Raw genomic sequence first — 22,736 nt, forward strand, 5'->3', positions numbered from 1 at the left:
TTTACATCCAATGTGGGATAATTTTTTTTCTTTGCTTTACAGTATGTGCCAAATTTGATTCCTGTGACAATTCATATTGTACAAAGTGAAAGGAAGCTTTTCAGCCTGTTCTTTTTTTCTTCCTTCCATATGGCTGATTGATTCATCTCATACTACAAACTTTTTCTCTCCCTAAAATGTGATCTCTGGTGCTTTAAATGAATATATCATTGCTTAAATGGTGCAGCGTGGCACAGTGTTTCCATTTCAAAGCACAGGCTATGGAGTTGGAGGGAACTGAGATTAAAATACAGCTCTGACAACTTATTATCTATGAAACACTGAGCAAGTCACTTAACTTTTCTGGGTCTCCATTTTATCAACTGAAAAATTGACATGAATCTGAAGCTGCAAATTTCTTCTCTCATCTAAGATTTTTCATATCCCTTAATTACATTGCTTACTGTGTATAAATTTACAACAAATACTCATTTCATGATTTCTGTGTTTCAGTCAGTATTAAGCACAGGGCAGATATCAGTGAATAGGGGCAGAGTGGTACCTGCTTTCATGGAGCTCAAAGTATGCTATAAAATATAAATTAAACAACCAATTACACAGTTTATAACTTAATTACAATGGTGAGTGGTGCCATGAAGGAGAAGAATGGGGACTTAAAGGTGATTAATAGGGGACATGACCTATTATAAGGGATTGGGGAAAGTTGATATGAGAAAATGATACTTACATTAACTTCATTCAGTAATGTATTTATTGTTTATTCAACAATAATTTATTAAATACTGATAATATCCCCAGCATTAGAATACGTTTTAGGGATATTGTGGAGAAAAAAGGTAGGCAAAATTCTCTCAAAGAGCTTAAAATCTAAAATTATATTTTTTTCCTAACTTCATTCTCAGTACCAAAATAGACTACTGGAGACTGAGGAGAATTTCTTAAAAGACAATAAAATGGAGAAGTCACTTCGAGGTGAAAGTACTCGCATTTATTTTATGGAAGAAAAGAAAAACAGGAAAGAAATTTAAAGTAAGTTGGAATAAAGCTTTGGCTGAGAGAAATATGGAGAAGGAAAAATTTATGTGTAAAACTTAGTAATTTGTCTGGGGAACTTAGTTTGATGCCAGAATGAGTTCTGATGGGAATATTACTGGAGCCGTTAGTCAGCTCTCTGATTTGGTTGGGTGCTTATTCCTTTTAGAATAAATGGTCACATTGTTCACTAGCTTGCAGACTCAATGACAGTGGAAAGCAAGTTACATAATCTGTGAATTTTGTTGTCAAATTCAAATAGTACCCTGATACCTACCTATTTAGAAAATCAGAAGACTTCTTCCTCATTATGAACATTCCATCTCTTCTTCACGTTGAGGGAAATTCATGCTGTAATTTGTTGGTAGTAGTTTGTTAGCATGTAAATATGACTATAGCATCCATACACACAGATGCAATAATCATCAACTTGTTTACTAATCAAGTGAGTGTCACATATGAAATGTTCAATGTATCAACAAGATTTTTGACTTTGATTAGAAATATCTCTCATGTACTTTCTCTTCTAGTCACCACTACCTTTTCTAATTTACAATAACCTCTACCCTGCAATAGCTTTTCTATTGGTCTAAATTCCATTTATTGTGGCACCCCATCCACATTAATCTTCACATTGCAGCCAGAATATCTTTTCAAAAATGTAAACTTGATCAAGCTAGTTTCTGTTTATTATCTTCTGATTTATGACAAAATTTCCCTATGACCTGGACTGATTTGACTCCTATCTACCTCTATAGCCTTATCATGGATAGAGTCTCCAATAACATTTTTAGAAAATTTATTTGATATATTTTAGTTTTTTAGAGTAGTTTCAGGTTCATAACAAAATTGAGACATTTTCCATATATCCTCTGTTCCTGCACATACATGGCCTACCCCATTATCAACATTTCCAACCAGAGTGGTGCATTTGTTACAACTGATGACCAGCGTTGACACATCATTATCACCTAGCACAAATATTTTCCATTAGGATTCATTCGTGGTGTTGTATATCCTATGGGTTTGCACAAATGTATCATACAGAATAGTCTCACTGCCTGAAGTAACCTCTCTGCATCCCCTAAAATCCTATCAACCACTGATCTTTATGCTATCTTCATAGTTTTGCTTTTTTCAGCATGTTGTATGGTTGGAATCATACATATGTAGCATTTTCAGATTGGCTTCTTTCATGTAGTAATATATATTTAAAGTTTCCTTCTTGTCTTTCCAGAGCTAGATAGACCAATTTTTAGTCCTAACTATATGCATTGGTTGGATTAATGAAGGATGTTTGGGGTTGCTTTTAACCTTTGACAATTTTAAATAAATCTGCTATGAAGTGCAGGTTTTTGTGTGGACATACTTTTTCAACTCCTTCAAGTACATATCAAGTAGTGTGATTGCTGGATTATGTGGTAAGAATATGTTTAGTTTTATAAGAGACTGCCAAGCTGCCTTCCCAAGTGGCTGTACCATTTGCATTCTCACCAGCAATGAATGACAGTTCCTGTTGCTCCATATCCTCACTAGCATTTGGTGTTGTCAGTGTTTCTGGGTTTTGGTCATTCTAATAGATGTATGGTGGTATCTTATTCTTGTTTTAATTTGCATTTTCCTGATGACAAATGATGTGGAACATCTTTTCATATGCTTATTTGCCATCTGCATATCTGCTCTGGTGATATCTGTTAAGGTGATATCTGAGCAGAATTATATATATATTGTTTATATATATATATTTTACATATATATATATAATTTTTTGGAGACAGAATTTTGCTCTATTGCCCAGGCTGGAGTGCATTGGTGTAATCACAGCTTACCACAGCCTTGACCTCCTGGTATCAAGCGATCTTCCTGGGCTCAGGTGATCCTCCCACCACAGCCTCCTCAGTAGCTGGGACTACAGGCACACGCCACCATACCCGGCTAATTTTTTTGATTTTTAGTAGAGACAAGGACGCACTATTTTGCTCAGGTGGATCTCAAACTCCTGAGCTCAAGAGATTCTCCTTCTTTGGTCTCTCAAAGTCTTGGGATTACAAACATGAGCTACTGCACCCAGGCTGTTAAGTCTTTTTTTTTTTTTTTTTTTTTTTCAATCAGGGTTTGTCTTTTTCTCCTTCTTGTTGAGTTTTAAGCGTTCTTTGAATATTTTTGACAAGTCCTTTGTCCAATTGATGTGTCTTCTGCAATATTTTCTCCTAGTCTGTAGCTCATTTTTTGATTTTTTTTTATTATTTTGACTGCCTCTCACAGAGCAGAAAATTTTAATTTTAATGAAGTCCAGTTTACCATTCTTACATAGATCGTGCCTTTGGCATTGTATCTACAAAGTCATCATCAAAATCAGTGACATCTACATTTTCTCCTACGTTATCTTCTTGGAGTTTATAGTTCTGCATATTATATTAAGATCTGCAATCCATTTTGAGTTTTTGAGAAGGTGATAAGATCTGTGTCTAAATACACCCCTCCTTTTTTTTTTTTGCATGTGGATGCTTAATTGTTCCATTTCCATTTGTTGAAAATACCTTTTTCTCCATTGTATTGAAAAATACTTTTTTCTCCATTGTAAAAAACAAAAAAATACTTTTTTCTCCATTATATTGCCTTTAACCCTTTGTCAAAGATTAGCTGATTATATTTATTTGAGTCCTGTCTGGGCTCTCTTTTTTATGCCATAAATCAATTAATTGATTCTCCAATATCACACTACCTTGTAACTCTGTAGTAAGTCTTGAAATCCGGTTGTATTCGTCCTCCAAATTTGTTCTCCTTCAATATTTTGTTAGCTATGGGGGGTCTTTTGCGTCTTCATCTAAACTTAAGAGGCATTTGTCAATATCCACAAAATAACTTTCTGTGAATTTTGACTGGGATTGCGTTTAATCTAGAAATAAGCTGGAAATAACTGGCATGTTAATAATATTGTCTTCTATCTATAAATATGAGCTCTCTCCATTTATTTAGTTTTTAAATTAAGGGATTTAGAGTTTTTTCATGTGCTTCTTATATGTTATTTTTTAGATACTATTATTATAAATAGTATTGTTTCCTAATTTCAAATTCTACTTTTTTATTGCTGATATACAGGGACTCGGTTGACTTTTGCATACCAACCTTACATCCTGCAACCTTACTATAATCATGTATTGATTCTAGGTTTATTTACTTTTCTTTTAAATTCCTTCAGATTTTCTACATGGATAGCCATGTCATTTGTGAACAATTTTATTTCTTGTTTCACTTTTCTTTTCTTGTTGACTCTTTGCATTATCTCGAACTTCCAATACCATATTGAAGAACAGAGTGAAATGGGACATCCTTTCCTTGTTCCTGATTTTAGTGGGAAAGCTTTGAGTTTACCACCATTAAGCATGATGTTAGCTGTATTTTTTTTTTTTAATAGATGTTCTCAACCAATTTGAGGAAGTTTTTCTCTCTTCCTACTTTACTGATACTTTTTAGTGTGAATGGCTGTTGGATTTTGTCAACTGCTTTTTTCCTGTATCTATTGATATGATCCTGTGTTTTACTTCTTCAGCCTGTTGAGGTGATAAGATTACATTAACTAATTTTTGAATGTTGAACTGGGTTTGCATATCTGGGATCAGTTTCACTTGGTTATGATATATAATTCTGTTTACATATCATTGAATTTGATTTGCTAATAATTTATAAAGATTTTTGGATCTATCTATCTATCTGTCTATCATGAGAGATACTGGTATCTAGTTTTATTTCTTGCATGGTCTTAGTCTGGTTTTGATATTATGGAAATACTAGTCTCAAAAAATTCATTAGAAAGTATTTCCTCTGCTTCTATCATCTGAAAGAAATGGCAGAGAATTGATATAATCTTTTTGTTAAATTGTTTCCTTGACTCTTCAAAACACGTGGCTTTATCTTCCCATACATCACTCTCATATTTCCTTAAAGAACTTATAAATGTTAATGTTTTACATTCATTTATGCCATTATTATTAATATCAATATCCTGTTCCCCCATTCCCCTTTCACATAAAAAAGGCTTATAAGGTTAGAGTTTATGTCTACTTTTGCTCATCATTCTAACAAATCATTAGGTTTGAAGTAACTACTCAACTAGTCAATGAATACCTACTGAGTTGAATTGATGGATGAATGAATACATTTGATGGCAGGCCCAAAACCTGAAATGTCACTGTGAAACCTCCTACGATTAATTTCTCCTACTGATATATTTTAGAAATCTGTATTCCTTTACCTCTACTCCATAGTCAAAACTATGTCACAGCCTACTCTCACCAGCAGACTTGGAATCTGAGAAGACACGCTCTAATAACAGCATTTCATATTATGGCAGCTGATTCAATAGATTTCTTTGCAACTTCTTCACTTTCAATATATTCTCTCATTCTTTCTTTTATTTCAAGTTACCAGTGTGAAGTTCTTTTACCTTCTCTATCAATTTCCTGCTTCAATGGGATTTCATACATTGAGTTCCCAGACTTCCCTCACTTCCTCCTTCCTATGATTTGTCCAAAGATAACCTTTCTACCTGCTTTACATCATTCTCCTCTCATCTCCTCAGGGACATTACTTTATCTTTTAGTACATTTTCTTAATTGCCAAATAGTAAACACCTTTCTAATTTATCATCCTCCCTAAACATTCTGCAGCATTCAACCCTTCCCATTTCTTCCTCCTTCTTCTTAAAACCCTCTCTCTTCCTAGTTTTTATTATACGAACTCTCCTGGTTCCTCTCCTATCTGTCGCATGCATTTTGTGTCTTCTTGTATTTTTCAATCCCCTGAATATATATAATCCCCACAAAGATATTGGACCACTTTACTTCCTTCTATGCAGTTTCTTTCTTAAAAGTGTCATCAACTTAACTATTTAAAATTGTCTTTTTTAATAAAATTGTCTATTTGTCTTTTTATGCTTAAAGACAAAACATCTGCTATTATGTTAAAGAAAGCTTGCAGAACCACATGCTTGAGAGGTCACCGGGCTCTGCAATGGGTATATAGCTTCTGATGCACAACAGGAGATAACGACAAGATTCCGTTTGCTATCCCTTGCAACCAGACACATTGACATGCTAGAATTTGACAGTGATTTTCTATGGTTTTATATTTAAATGCAAGAATTCTGATTGCATATCACTTTGTGTGTGGTGCCATTTTCCGTGTATTCCTTGGCACCTTGCATGACAATAATTGGGAGGTTGGGAAATATAAGTATACCAAAAGCTGAATATAACTTACCATCAAACTTCTCACCATTCAGAATGACTTTAGTTGTTTTCATTTTCTTCTCTCTTAATCTCTTCTTACTAATTCACTGACTGACTCATTCATTCAATGCATATTTATGAATTGCCACTAAGATACAATCATGAGTAAGAACAGACAATAATCAAATAGCTCCCTGCTTAATGGTGGGACAAATAATAGTAACTAGAATTTTCTTAGGCATTGTCCCCATATGGATATAGATTGGATCACTTTAATATTTATAATATATTAATAATTTTTTGTAAATTCCTGAAATCTGCAAAGGACACCTGGGAACTTTCATAATCTCCCTCAAGTAATTGAGAGTTTTCAGGGGCTGTTTCACATGTGTTCAGGAGTCAGCCTCTCAGCACTGGCTTTATCTTTACCTTATGCCTGGGCTCCTTCTCATTGATATTCTTTGTTAGATAAGCTATTTAAAAGAGATTCATCTTACTAAAAGAATGGGAAAGTCCACACCAAAATTTATGTCTCAATGTTCTCAAGGCCTCCAAAAGCTTAAGGTGCCAAAATGTTTTTATATTCACTTCAGACTCCTCATGTCAGTGTCATACTTTATTCTATGAAAATATGTCTTAAATTTCTTATGTAGATAACTCTACTTTCTGTCTACAGCAACTCCTCTCCTTAGGTAATTGGGTGGATGGACAGACAGTATGCTGTCTGTGATTGTCAGTTTTGTGCATCAACTAGCTGATGCACAAAACTGACAATCACAGACAATTCAGTGTATGGTGCTCAGCTGCTGTTCAAGCAGCAATCCAGAAGTTACTGTCAATGTATTTGAATGTATATTTTAGATTTAAATCAGTAGACTGAATAAATCATATTACTCTCCATAATGTGGGTTGGCCTCATCCAATCAGATGAAGACCTTAAGATAAAAGATTGAAGACTGAAGTCTTCAGAAGAGGAAAGCATTCTGCCTCCAAACTGCCTTCAACTTAAGCCTGCAGCATTGACTCCTGCTGGAATTCCCAGCCTGCCAGGCTTCCCTGCATATTTTGAACTTACCAGCCTCTAAAATTATGTGCACTATTTTTTTTAAATAAATCTTTTTCTCTTGCTCACTTTCTTCTCTCATATTCTTCTGTCTCCATCCTATTCCTGTTTCTGTGGAGAACCTGATAAATACACAGTCTTCTCTGTTAGCTCACTCCTATGGTCAATTCATACAATTTCTCCCTTCCTGCTTAATTTAAAATCCAAAATCTTCACATAAATACATTCTTATGTGATTTTTACACAGATTGCCAAATGTAATAGAGTGAAAAATTGTTCCTCAAAGATGTCCAAGCCCCAACTGTCAGGTGAATATATTATTTTACATGGCAAAAAGGACTTTGCATGTGCAGTTAGGTTCTTGAAATGGGTAAATTATCCTGGATTATCTAGGTGGTTCCAATGTAAACACAGTGTCCTTATAAAAGGGAGGTAGGAGTTTGAAAGTATGAAGAATGTGATGTGACAACAGAAGCAGAGATTGGAGTGACATGGCTGTGAGCCAAGGAATGTGGGCAGCCTTGAGAAGCTGGGAGAGACAAGGAAAAGATTCTGTCTAGAGCCTCCAGAAGGAACCGTGCTGTCAACACTTTGATTTTAGCCCTGCAAGACTCATTTCAGACTTTGACTACCAGAATTCTAAGAGAATAAATTTGTGTTGTTTAGAGTTACTAAATTTGTGTTAATTTGTTACAGTACAACAAAAAAAAACTAATACATCAAACATGCCTGAAGTTCAGCCCTGCATGTAGCCTGTGCTCAAACTGAGATTCCTACTACACAAAAATGAGCAATTAAAATACAGTGTGATAGACTCCCACTTCTAGCCAACTGGTACCAGACTTGCCTTCCTGCCATAAATAACTGGAAAATGGACCAGATATATTAAACAGCTCTTTTCAGGCATTGGACAGCTGGCATCTCAGCAATGTGATCCTTTGGAGAAGGGAAACAAATGAGGTGAGTCTTATGTTTGTTCCAGCTTTCTTTTGTAGGCATTTTCTGTACTGTGGTAGAGAAAGGGGAATCTAAGCAAAGTATAGTAGACTCTTTCACTTGAAGAGACAGAGATTAGAGTTTGAGTAATCTGAGGTGGTTGAAATCTGGAATCTACATAGAAAAAGAGTCCTAGAAATATGTGTATAGGCCTTTGAGTTTTTAGCTGACTACTAAACTACGTATGTATAGAGTAAAACTCAATGATGTAGAACAAAGAGAAACTTGAAGTTGTAAGCTGAGCAATTTGCAGAGCTCATGCATTTCTGTGAGACATTTGAGTCCCAATCATGCAAAGCGGAGGGTGAACCACAGAGCACTCAGTAGACACCCCAGAATGGTGGTAGGGCTAAAGCAGACTTAGAGAAAAATCTACTCTAGTCCCACCCTAAAAAAGCTTATGAAGGGGTCTCTAAATAATTAAGCCAACCTGCAAGTTATATAAGTGTCTGTTAGAACAAAGCCCAACATTATTTTTAAAAAATTAATGAACACCTTCATTATCACTCATTCTGTATCTTACATCTTCAGAATGTATTTATCTTACAATATATAAACACCTTGACCAATATCTTCCCATTTCTCCCAACTCCCTTCCCCCGCACCAGCCTTTGGCAACCACCATTCTACTCTCTGCTTCTGTGATTCTGAGTTTGTTTGATTCCACATATAAGTGAGATTGTGCAGTATTTCTCTTTCTGTGTCTGGCTTATTTCACTTAGCATAAGATCCTCCAGGTCACAAATGTAAGGATTTCCTTCTTTTTTATGGCTGGATAATATTCCATTGTTTGTATATGTGTATATTTATTTATTTATACATACATAAATACATACTATATTTTCTTTATCTATTCATCCATTAATGGAAACTTAGATTGTTTCAATATCTTGGCTTCTGTGAATAATACTACAATGAACTTGAACGTGAATTTATCTTTTCAAGATACTGATTTCATTTCCTTTGGATGTATACCTATAAATAGAATTGCTAGATCATATAGTAGTTCTGTTTTTAAAGTTTTGCGGAAACTTCACACTGTTTTCTATAATTCTTCTACTAGTTTACATTTCCACCAACAGTGTACAAGATTTACCTTTACTCTACATTTTCATTAACACTTGTTATCTCTTATCTTTTTGATAATAATCTTCCTAACAGATGTGAGGTGATAGCTCATTGGGGTTTTGATTTGCATTTTCCTAATGGTTAGTGACACTGAGCACTTTTTCATGTACATGCTCAACATTTTTATGTCTTCCTTGAAAAAGAAGTTTGTTCAGGTTCTTTGCCTATTTTTAAGAATAGTTTTTTTTTTTTTTTCCAATTGTGTGAATTCCTCATTTAACCCTAATCAAATATACAATTTTGAATATTTTAGTTCATTTCATAGGTTGCCTTTTCTTTTTTTGAATTTTATTCTTTGCTATACAGGCTCATTTTAGTTTGATATATTTCCATTTGTTTATTTTTACTTTTGTTATCATATATAAAAAATCAATGCATTAAAAATTCAAGGAGCTTTCTATTTCTGTTTTCTTCTAGAAGTTTTATGATTTTGAATCTTACATTTAAGTCCTTAATCCATTTGGAGCTAATTTTTATATATGGTGTAAGACAAGGCTCCAACTTCATTCTTTTTCATGTTAATATCCAATTTTCCCAACAACATTTATTAAAGAGACTATCTTCCCATTGTAATCTTGGCACTCATGTCAAAGATTAGTTGAACATGTATGTGTGGGTATATGTTTGGATTCTTTGCTCTGCTCTATTGGTTTATGTATCTGTTTTTATGTCAGTACTATGTTGTTTTGATTACTATAGCTTTGTAATATAGTTTGAAATCAGGAAGTGTGATGCCTTCAGCTTTGTTCTTGCTCATGTTTGCTTTGGCTATTCACAGTATTTTATGGTTCCATATAAATTTTAAGATTGTTTTCTATTTCTATGAAAAATGTCATTGGAATTTTTATAGAGATTTCATTGAATCTGTAGATCTCTTTGGGTAATATATACATTTTAACAAAATTATTCTTCCAATCCATGAATGGAAGATATATTTTCATTTATTTGTCTTTAATTTCTTTCCTCAATGTCTTTTCAGTGTATGGATCTTTCATCTCTTTGTTTAAATTTATTTCTAAGTATTTTATTCTTTTTGATATTATTGAATTGTTTTCTTTTTCGTTTTCTTTTTTTTTTTTTTTTTTGAGACAGAGTCTCTCTCTGTCACCTAGGTTGGAGTGCAGTGGTGTGATCTTGGCTCACTGAAAGCTCCACCTCCTGGATTCACGCCATTCTCCTGCCTCAACCTCCCAAGTAGGAGTAGCTGAGACTACAGGTGCCCGCCACCACACTCGGCTATTTTTTTGTATATTTAGTAGAGATGGGGTTTCACTGTGTAAGCCAGGATGGTCTTGATCACCTCTGACCTCGTGATCTGCCCGCCTCGGCCTCCCAGAGTGCTGGGATTACAGGTGTGAGCCACCGCGCCCAGCCAGAATAGCTTTCTTTCTTTTTTTTTTTTTTTTTTTTGAGATGGAGTCTTGCTCTGTCGCCCAAGCTGGAGTGCAGTGGCCAGATCCTGGTTCACTGCAAGCTCCACCTCCTGGGTTTATGCCATTCTCCTGCCTCAGCCTCCCGAGTAGCTGGGACTATAGGTGCCCGCCACCACGCCCAGCTAGTTTTTTGTATTTTTTAGTAGAGACGGGGTTTCACCATGTTAGCCAGGATGGTCTCAATCTCCTGACCTCGTGATCCACCCGTCTCGGCCTCCCAGAGTGCTGGGATTACAGGCTTGAGCCACCGCGCCCGGCCCAGAATAGCTTTCTTAATTTCTTTTTTGAATACATATTTTTTGGCGTATAGAAACCCAGGTAATTTTTGTGTGTTGATTTTGTATCCTGAAAAATTTCCAAACTACTTCATTCATTCTAAAATATTTTTGGTGAAGTTTTTAGAGTTTTCTATATATAAGATTTTGTCATCTGTAGAGACAATTTTACTTGTTCCCTTCCAATTTGAATACCTCTCATTTATTTTTCTTGCCTAATTGCTCTGGCCAAGACTTCTAGTACTATTTTAAATAGAAGTGGCAAAAGTAAGAATCCTTTTCTACTTTCTGATGTTATAGTAAAAGTTTTTAACTTTTCAACATTGAGTGTAAGTTAGCTATAGGTTTGTTAAATATGGCCTTTATTGTGTTGAGGTATATTTCTTCTACATTTAATTTGTTCTGAGGTTTTATTATGAAAGAATGTTGAATTTGGTCAAATGCTTTTTCTGTGTCTATTAACATAGTAAGTTATATTATCCATTTTGTTAATGTGGTGTATCACAGTTATTAATTTGCACATGTTGAATTATTTTTGCATCCTAAGGATGAATCTTTATCGTGATGTATTATCCTTTTAATGTGAATTGTATTTGGTTTGCTAGTAATTTTTGTTGAGGATTTTTGCATCTATGTTCATCAGATATATTGACCTGTAATTTTCTTTTCTTAGTGTCTTTATCTGAATTCAATATGAGGGTAATTCTGGACTCCTAAAATTAGTTTGGCAGTGTTCTATTCTCTTCAACTTTTTGGAAAGGTTTGAAGGATTGGCATTAATTCTTTAAATGCTTGGTAGAATTCACCAATGAAGTCATCTAGTCCTGAGCTTTGTTGTTGTTGTTGGGAGGCTTTTGATTACTGATTCAATAATTCTATTTGTTATTGGTGTGTTCAGATTTTTATTTTCTTTATGATCCAATCTTGGTAGACTGTATGTCTCCAGGAATTTATTATTTTTCTCTAGGTTATCCAATTTGTTGATGTATAATTATTATAATTGTTCATAATAATCTCTTGTGATCCTTTGTATTTCTGTGATATTAATTGTAATGGTTTACCTTACATTTATAATTTTATTTGAGTTCCCTCTTTCTTCTTGGCTAGCATAGCTGAATGCTTGCCAATTTTGTTGATATTTTCAACCAGATATTTAGGTTCATTGACTTTTTCTATTGTTTTTCTAGTCTATTATTTTATCTATGTTTACTCTTATTTTTATTATTTCCTCCCTTCTGCTGCCCTTGCAATATTTACTTTTCTTTTTCTAGTTCCTCGAGGTGTGAAGTTGAGTTATTTGAAGTAGTTTTTTTCTTAATGTAGGCTTTTATGGCTAGAAACTTCCATGTCAGAACTCCTTTAGTTGCATTCCCTATGTTTTGGTATATTGTAATTTCCACTTGTTTCTCAAGATACTTCTTTTAATTTCTTTCTAAATTTTTTTTCAGCCAGGTGTGGTGGCTCACACCACTTTGGGAGGCCGAGGTGGGCAGATCACAAAGTCAGAAGTTTGAGACCAGCCTGACCAATATGCTGAAACCCTATCTCTACTAAAAATTCAAAAAAAAAAAAAAAATAGCCAGGCATGGTGGCACACATCTGTAATCCCAGCTGCTTAGGAAGCTGAGGCAGCAGAATTGCTTGAACCTGAGAGGTGTAAGTTGCAGTGAGCAGAGATCGAGCCACTGCACTCCAGCCTGGGTGACAGAGGGACAATCCATCTAAAAATAATAATAATAATAAAATATATGCCTTTTTCTTTGATCCAATGATCTTTCAGGAGTGTGTTGTTTTTAATTTTCACATACTAGTGTATTTTCCAAAATTTCTCCTGTTACTGATTTCTAGATTTTACCAACATGATTAGTAAAGATATTTGAGATGACTGTTAAATTTGTGAAGACTTGTTTTGTGGTCTAACATATGATCTATCCTGAAGAATGTTTTTTGTATGCTTTAAAAGAATGTGTATATCCCTGCTATTGGATGGGATATTCTCTCTCTCTCTATATATACACATATCAGTTAGATCCATTTGACCTATACTGTTATTCAAGTCCACTATTTATTGATTTTCTGTCTGGGTGATATCTCTGGTGTTGAAATTGGAGTATTAAAGTCATTTACTGTTATTGTATTACTGTCTAGTTCTCCTGTTAATTCTTTTAATATTTGCTTTACATATTTAGGGGATATGATGTTAATTAAAGAACACAATAATTATAAATATAAATGTACCCAACCTTGGAAGTCCAACATTCTTTATATTAAAAAAAAATTAAACAATTTAAAAACAAAATTTACATTATCCAGAATTTGATTTAAAAACAAGAGAAAAAGCAGAAAAATGTGTCCCATTACAAGGAGAAAAATCTGTCAATGGAAACATCCAGAAATGGCAAATGACAGAGTTATCAGACAATGACTTTAAGATAGTGATTAAAAATGTATGAAAAGATTTAAAGGAAAACATAAACATAATTAAGCTACAAAGTGAAAATCTGAAGCATAGTGAAATGATTAAGAGTTGTAAATGCAAATGAAGTGATAATTTTAATGAATTGTGTTAACAGTAGATTAGAAACTGTGGAGGAAATAATTAATAATCTTGATATGGCTTGGATATGTGTCTCCGCCCAAATCTCACGTCAAATTGTAATCCTCAGTGTTGGAGGAGGGGCCTGATGGGAGGTGATTGCATCATGGGGATGAATTTCCCCCTTGCTTTTCTCATGATAGTGAGTGAGTTCTTATGAGATCTGGTTGTTTAAAGTGTGTAGCACCTCCCCCTTCTCTCTCTTTCTTCTGCTCTGGCCATGTAAAACATGCCTAATTTCCCTTCTGTTATGACTGACAGTTTCCTGAGGCCTCCCCAGGCATTCTTCCTGTATAGCTGGTAGAACTGTGAGCAAATTTAAACCCCCTTTTAAAATATAAATTATTTAGTTTCAGGTATTTCTTTATAGCACAGTGAGAACAGACTAACACAAATCTTAAAGATATATTAATAGAAATTACTTGAATTGAAACACATAGAAAAAGAAACCAAACTGTCATAAAAGGTCTCATTGATATGTGGGATGAATATCAAGTAGTCTAATATACATGGAAGAAAAACTATCAAAACTGAAAGAGATATAGACAAATTGACAATTATGCCTATAAATTTCTAGAATCTTCTCTCAGTAACTGGTAAAGAAAAACAAATGTCAACAAACATCAACCAACTAGACTAGGTAGGTCAAAGTGCCCACAGGTCAAGTAGAAATTATGTGAAGATTTAGAAAATGTTTCTAATTGAGTGACAATGGAAAACATAACATATTAAAATTTAGGTGTACATGAAGAGAAATTTATACTTTTACATGCATATTTTAGAAAAAAAAGTGTCTGAAATAAATTCTAAGCTTCTTTCTTGAATGCTACCAAAAAATTATACTCAAGGAAAGTAGAAAATAATAATAAAAACAATAAAGATAAATAAGTACAATAAAATAATTAGATGACAATAAGTACAAGGTATTAATAAGGCAGAAAGCAATAAAAGGAGAAATCAAAATGCAGTAGAAAAAATTAAATAAAAATATTTTTCCTTGAAATTATCAAAAAATTGCAATCAAGCTACATTAAACAGGAAAAAACAGACACAAGTTACCAATTTCAAAAATGACAGAAGTATTGCTGCATATTCTGCAGGTATTAAAAGGAGGAATGTTATAATATGATATGGATAAATGACAAGAGATTGATTACTTTAGATAGAATAGATACATTTCAAAAATGGTACAAATTAGAAAAATTGAATCAATAAGAAGGAAAATTTTAATAGCCATATATCTGTGAAAGAAATTAAATCTATAATTAAAAACTTTTCCATGAAGAAAAATACAATACAGAATAGCTTTGCTTGTGAACTCTAGACAATCTTTTAAAAAAAGAAATACTAGCTATTGTTTGAAAATTAACAAATACTGAAAGGATAATTAATTCCAAACTCATTTTATGGTACTGGCATTACAGAATGCATGTAAAATTACACATGAATATACTTTATGAATACAAATGCAAAATCCTTAACAAAATATTATCATAATTAGATCCAGCAATAAACACAAAGTATAATACATCATGAGTAAACAAAATTTATCTCTGGAATGCAAAGTTGGTTTATCATTTGAGTATCAATCAATGTATTTTGTCATATTACTACAACAAAAGAGTTAAACTATACAATAATTTCAATATGTGAAGAAAACTAATTTAACAAAACTCAACATTAAATAATTTAAAAAGCTATTAAGAGGATGGGAACAAATAGAAACTTATTCAAACTAAAAAAGAGTATATACAAAACCTTCATCTGACATTCTATGTAATAGTTCTAAGGTTGGGAAAAAAGATTAAAATTTCTCTCACGTTCCTCTTCCACATTTTAATGGAAGTTCAAGCCAGTGTAATAAGAAAAGTAAGAGAAATAAAAGACATATACATTGGAAATAAATAGGTAAATGTGTCTTTGTTTGTTAATGATATGATTATGCATATAGAAGATCCTAAAAAACTATAAAAAAGCAAGTTGGACTAAAAAGTGAATTTAGCAAGATCACAAGATACTAAATCAACATAGAAAAAGCTATTATATTTCTCTATATTAGCAATAAATGATTAAAAAATACAATTGCCATCTACAAGGCCAGCATAACCCTGACACCAAAGCCAGACGAGGACACAATTTAAAAAAAGAAACTACAGGCCAATATCAGTGATGAATATAGACACAAAAATTCTCAACAAAATACTAACAAACGGAATCCAACAACACATCAAAAAATAATACACTATGATCAAGTGGGATCTATAGATCAATTAGACCCATAGATCAATTTACATCATACATCAATAGAAGGAGAGACAAACATCATATAATTTTCTCAATATGTGAAGAAAAAGTTTTTGATAAAATTCAACATCTCTTCATGATAAAAATTCTAAATGAATTAGTCATAGAAGGAAAATATCTTAACATAATAAAGACCACATATAACACATCCTGTTCAGCTAACATCCCACTGAACAGAAAGTTTTCAGGTTTTCCTCCAACTGGAAAAAAAAAAAACAAAAAAAAAAAACAAAAACAAGGACCCCCACTCTCACCAATCCTTTTCAACATAGTACTGGAATTCCTAGCTAGATAAATTCGGCAAAGAAAAAATAAAACACATCCGAATTCAGAAGGAGGAAATTATATTTTCCCTGAAGACAACATGATAGTATGTGTAGCAAAACCTGAAGACTCTACCAAAAAACTCTTAGAACTGATACATGAATTCAGTAAAGTTGTAGTGCACAAAATTAATATACAAAATCAGTAGTGTTTTTAATACATTAACAACAAACTAGCTGAAAAAGAATCAAGAAGGCAATCACATTCATAGCAGCTATAAAAGTATAGTACCTAGTAATAAATTTAATCAAGGAGGTAAAAGAAGTTTACGAGGAAAACTACGAAACACTGATGAAAGAAATTGAAGAGGCTGGGCGTGGTGGCTCACACCTGTAATCCCAGCACTTTGGGAGGCTGAGGCAGGTGGATCACTTGAGGTCAGGAGTTCAAGACCAGCCTGACCAACATGGTAAAACCCTGTATCTACTAAAATTAAAAAAAAAAAAAAAATTAGCCTGGCGTGATGGCAGGTGCCTGTAATCCCAGCTACTCTGGAGGCTAAGGCAGGAGAATTGTTTGAACTTGAGAGGCAGAGATTGCAGTGAACTGAAATCACACCACTGCACTCCAGTCTGGGTGACAGATGGAGACTCCGTCTCAAAAAAAAAAAAAAAAAAAAAGAAAGAAATTGAAGAGGGAACTAACAAATGGAAAGACATCCCATGTTCATGAGTTGAAATAATTAATATTGTTAAAATGACAATACTACTTAAAGCAATCTACATATTCAATGCAATCCTTATCAAAATACCAATAACATTCTTTATGAAAACAGAAAAGAATCCCAAAATTTATACGGAACAACAAAATACTCCAAATAACCAAAGAAATCCTGAGCAAAAAGAACAGAGCTGCAGGTATCATACTATCTGACCTCAAAATATACTACAAAGCTGTAATAACCCAAGCAGCATGGTATTGTCATAACAACAGATGCATAGAACAGTGGAACAAAATAGAGAATCCAGAAATGAATCCACATATTTACAGTCAACTTATTTTTTTATGAAGGTTATAAGAACATTCCTTGGGGAAGAACAATCTCTCCAATAAATGGTGCTGGGAAAACTGGATATTCATATGCAGAAGAATGAAACTAGACACCCACCTCTCACCATATACAGAAATCAACTCAAAATGCATCAAAGACCTAAATGTAATATTTGAAACAATAGAAATACTAAAATTAAAAAAGGGAAATAGTTCAGAACATTGGTCTGGGAAAAGATTTTATAAATAAGACCTCAAAAGCTCAGGCAACAAAAGCCAAAAATAAATAAAAATGATTATGTCTAACTGAAATGGTCTGTGCAGCAAAGAAAACAATAAACAGTTCAAGGCAACCTGCAAAATGGGATAAAATATTTACAAACTACTCATCTAACAAAGGATTAATATGCAGAATATACAAGGAACTGACACAACTCAACAGCAAAAAGTAAACAACTTAACTTAAAAATGGCCATATAATCTGAACAGACATTTCTCAAAAGAAGACATATAAATGAACAATAAATACAAGAAAAAGTTTTTAGCATTACTAACTAACAGCAAAATGCAAATCGAAACTATAATGAGGTATTGTCTTACCCCAGTTAGGATGGCTATTATCAAGAGACAAAAATAAAAAATGTTGAGGAGGATGTGGAGAAAAGGGAACTCTTACACACTGTTGGTTGGAATGTAAACCAGTATTGCCACTACAAAGAACAGCATGGAAGTTCCTCAAAAAAACTGCAAATGTAACTACCATGTGATCTAGAAATCCTACCACTGCAACTTTATCCAAAGGAAAGGAAATCATTACATTGAAGAGACATCTGCACCCCCATGTTTATTGCAGCACTTTTCGCTATAGCCAAGATATGCAATTAACCTGGGTGTCCAAAAACAGATGAATGGGTGAAGAAAATTTTGTATATGTACACATGGAATACTATCCAGCCATAAAAAAAGAATAAAATCTTATCATTTATGGCAATGTGGATGAAACTGGAGGACATATGTTAAATAAAATAAGCCAGCAACATAAAGTTAAACACTGCATGTTCTCACTCATATGTGGAAGCTAAAAAAGGTTGATCTCATAGAAGTAAAAAGTAGAACAGAAGATACTAGAGGCTTGGAAGGGTGGGGGAAGAGAGGGATAAAAAGAGATTTGTTAAAAGATACAAAATTACAGCTAGGTAGGAGGAATACATTCTGATGTTCTATACCACTGTAGGATGTCTATAGTTAACAATAATATATACTTTCAAATAGCTAAGAGGATAGTGAACATTCCCAACATAAAGAAACGATAATTATTTGAGATGATAAATATGATAATTATTTTTATCTAATCACTACACATTATATGTATTGAAATATCACTATGTACACCATGAGTATGTACAATTATTTCTGTCAATTAAAAAAGAGAAATAAGTATATAAGAAAAAGCAAAAGATTAAATTAAAAAGTACTATGTGAATGTGTTGTAAAATTGACATAAACATGTAACATCTATTAATATATGCAATTAAATATAAATAAGAACTATATACTAGAAATGACATAAAATTCTTGAAAGAAATTAAATATCTAAATTAATGAAGAGATATGCTATGTTTGCTTAAAATGCATGGCTCATATTTTAATGTAAGTTATGATTCAGTAAATTTGCTTAAAAAAATATATATATATATAGTGTGTGATAAATGTTATACTGAGGGTAAGGATTCCTAATTCAATTTTGTGTGTAGGCAGTGTGTTCCAGAAATTCTCCCCAAATTTGCCAGCTGTAGGAAGAGAAGGATTTAGATAAAGGGAGGAGCATGTTTCTGATAGTCGTTTAGGAACCACCAAGTTGTTCAGTAAACTTGGGATATAGTTTGTGAGGCCTGAATTCTAAGAGATGATACTGGGAAGGATCAGAACATGAAAAGCCTCATAGTATGACCTTGAGATTAAATACCTTTTAAAATTTTGTACCATAGGTGGCTCTCTGGCTTCATCCTTGTCGTCACGCTGCTTGTAAGCAACACTTTGGGGTTTGAGACTTTCCTTGTGAATTCTTCATTGTTTTCAGTATGCAGAGTTAGATTAAAATGTCGATGCTCTGAGGGGAAGAGACAGATCTGAATGGTTTCCCACTTGAATCTTCCAAGATACTCCTAAATAAGGTAGTAGTGTCCCTCCTAGCAGGAATAGAGAAACTAGAAATCTAGGAGGTCCGGGAGGAAAAATAACTTCTGAAAACCTTTCTGAAGGTAGTAGAAACTGTTTGGCTAAATTTGTGGTTCAGATTCTTCTGTTTGGAGTGTGCCTTTGACTGAAGTGCTAAGAGGAACCACGGTGGGGATGTTGGTTATGAGCAGTGTGGTACTTATTCCCATTTGCAGAGATATCTTTATCTGTGGGTTCTCTTCTATATTAATCACTTAGCTCCCAGTTTAGGAAGAATGACAGAAACCATCTCATAGGAATCTTTCCCAGGATTTGGCTTTAGTGAATGAGGCGCAGCAGCCCTGGGGAAAAAGGGGGAGGGGGGGATTTTGAAGATCATCTCATTAAGCATAATCTTTCTTTCTTCTTTTTCTACATAATGTTCTCAGCACCTTTAATCATTGCTCATTATGTTGATCATCATTCAATTACCCTAGTTTGCCAATGCTCTTTAGAAATTTTCTGTGCCTTTGTTTGTTAGTTAAGTAAATAGTACCTGGTTCTGAGGGGACCACCATTATCACTGATTAGAGTGTCCTGTGCAAGACAGGGTAGGACAAGTTCCACTGTTGACATGAATCTACCATAGCCCCCTAAGTTTCCAACAATTGTTGTTTTTCCCCTCTACCATTCAAAACAAACTTCATTCCACATACCAATTCATGGAATAAAATAGATTTGAGAGAATAGAAATATGGACTGTTATCATTTATAATGGAAATGTAGGAGATTCAATTAAATGATCAAATGTTAAAATAGTTTTAGTAGTACATGCACTTATCTAAACTATGTTACTAAAAATTAAAATTAAAAAGTTTTCATGATGGATTTGATTTTTCATGTTTACTTAGTTCAATAAAAACAAACAGAAGCCAAAATAGTTTTCACCACCATGTGAGACAATAGAGAAGCATAAGTAGATATGGCAGGATAAAACACCATCATGAGGTTGTCACTCAGCTGGAAACAAATTGAACATTACTTTCTTTCGCTTCTTTTGTTATTGTCAAAAAGTAAAAGCCTATCTTTTTTATGCAGATTAAGAAAACATTTAGGTTAGGAAGCCTGGCACTTATTTCTTCTGTTGAATTGCAGTAGTATAAAAAGTTGTACTCTTGACTTAAAGATACATTTGCTTTTTTTCCTAGAAAATAATAACAAAAAGAAAATTATTCAGGTGAGAATAGCGCTCCTGAAATTACTGTGTTCTTTAATCCAAAAAATGTGAGACATCAGATCATAATAGTCAGTGATGAGTAAACCCACTGTAGATTATTTGATATCCTGTGTTATTTTACTTCTTTGATAAGTAAGCTTCTAGCAACAATCTTCATATGTGAATTTCCTTTGAAGGATGCCTCTATTAATTCAATAAGGTTTTGAATAAAGCCCGATTATCAGGGGCCATGTTACCGAGGCCAGCCCGCCCTGATGGAAGACCCTCTTAGAACCAGAAAATGAGGTCAATCTCACACTGGAGAGTCAGACAAGCTAATGGTCAGGAAGCACCTGAAGAATAAAAATTACTTAACTGACACTGGTCAAGATGAAATTTGTCTTCAACCTCAAGTTGGAGATAAGCACATCTCCAAAAGCCCAATAAGGGGCAAATTAATCAGCCTTTAGCTAGGCATTGTGGTAACAGGTATTATTTTGGAAAAAAAAAAGTCAGGTAAATTGCCACTCAAATTCTAAAAACAGTTTAAAATGTCAATCCTTAATGTGCCATAAAACATTGGAGGTTTTTGCTCTGGTAGACATAGATGAGAGTCTGCAAATCCAGTTAATTATGGTTTAAGTTATATCAAGGACATGCATAAACCTTTATATGACCCATCAAAGTCTTTCTGATTTTAGTAAAACAACATCTTGACCACACTCTGCAGTGATGGTGAGAAAAATTTTGAAAGTAGCACCCCAAATTTCAAGCATTTTCCAAACTTTTGTGGCTCAAAGTCACATGGGTACTATCTGGCTATTGGTCACTGCTATCTCTTGTCCCTGCTCCCCCTCCATAATGTCAGAACACTTGTTCAGTTTGGAGACTAATCAGTCAGACATGTGGGTCTGAAAGTATGCCCTATTGACCACAGTAAGTTCATTCCAAGATTGAGTGAAGATATTGAAGTCACAGTTATTGAAGATAGGGGTTGGGTGATTCACTAGATCACATCAGATTTCCACTGTATATTTAGATCAGAGCAAGATCCTCCTTGGAGAATTCCATCGAGCCATTGCTTTGGGTTTAGATGGCTTTGTCCAACTGCTTAGCTTCCTCTGAGCTGAGCTTGGGGGTTCTGGAATTCTCTTGCAGTTACCATTCTGTGGATTTCTAACACACACACACACACACACACACACACACACACACACACACACACACACAAATCATTAGCTTAATCTTGCATCTTCTGAACAGATTTCAGGAGATTTTCTTTCATGGTAAAGTTTTTTTTTTTTTTTTTTTTTTTCCCTTCCAAGAAGGTGGTTCTTTCATTGGTTTAATTCAGATACAGTTCAGATTCTTGCAGAGACATAACAGAGGCTCATTTTGCTTATTCCCTGGAATCATTTGTTTGCCCAGCTCTCCGATATATTTTTGTATTCATCTGTAATTCTTTTAGTTTTTACAAGGCCATTCTCTATTGCAGAAATCTCCTGGATGATTCTAGAATGTTGCTTTTTGGAAAGATTCTAACTCCATCAGGAGGTGGTTATTTTCTGACCAGAGAATCCCTGTTCCTATTTTTAATTTGTTGCAGCTGTGCCTCCCTCTCTTTGCTTCCCTCTGGGGCTTTTTGCAATTTCTCTGCATATTCTTTGACCTTTGCTTCTTTGACATAGCTAGATCTTTTCAATAGCAAGTTTCTTCCTCCTGTAGAACTAAAAATATTATCTTCCTTTTAAAGTGGAGGAAGAGCTTCACACTTCTTGTGTCCTGGTATATGAGTTCTGATGGTGCCGGTGGGCTGGTTCCTGGGTTTACCAGGCCCCAGGTCTTTGGGCCACAGTCACAAACCTGCATTAGTTTTCCAAAGAGGCTGTTTCACACTGGTTCGTTTTGATGTTGTTGTGAACTTTAATTCCTGAGAGTATTTTTATGAATTGTTGTTTTGTCAATTTCCTTTCAGATCTATATTTGGGTAT

General features: G+C 34.0%; 2 long non-coding RNA genes across 2 annotated transcripts; one reads left to right on the forward strand and one right to left on the reverse strand.

The window, feature by feature from the left end:
- Positions 1 to 1,309: 1,309 nt before the first annotated feature.
- LOC114671405 (uncharacterized) lies at positions 1,310 to 21,873 on the reverse strand. Its single transcript, XR_003721398.1, has 3 exons — positions 21,753 to 21,873; positions 19,339 to 19,891; positions 1,310 to 1,383 (listed from the first exon to the last, which is right to left on the reverse strand). It is a non-coding gene; the product is annotated as an uncharacterized LOC114671405 (long non-coding RNA).
- On the forward strand, positions 8,062 to 13,294 carry LOC144337773 (uncharacterized). Its single transcript, XR_013411277.1, has 2 exons — positions 8,062 to 8,286; positions 12,607 to 13,294. It is a non-coding gene; the product is annotated as an uncharacterized LOC144337773 (long non-coding RNA).
- Positions 21,874 to 22,736: the final 863 nt, after the last annotated feature.

Source organism: Macaca mulatta, chromosome 1 (assembly GCF_049350105.2).
Source record: "Macaca mulatta isolate MMU2019108-1 chromosome 1, T2T-MMU8v2.0, whole genome shotgun sequence".
NCBI classification, from domain to species: Eukaryota; Metazoa; Chordata; class Mammalia; order Primates; family Cercopithecidae; genus Macaca; species Macaca mulatta.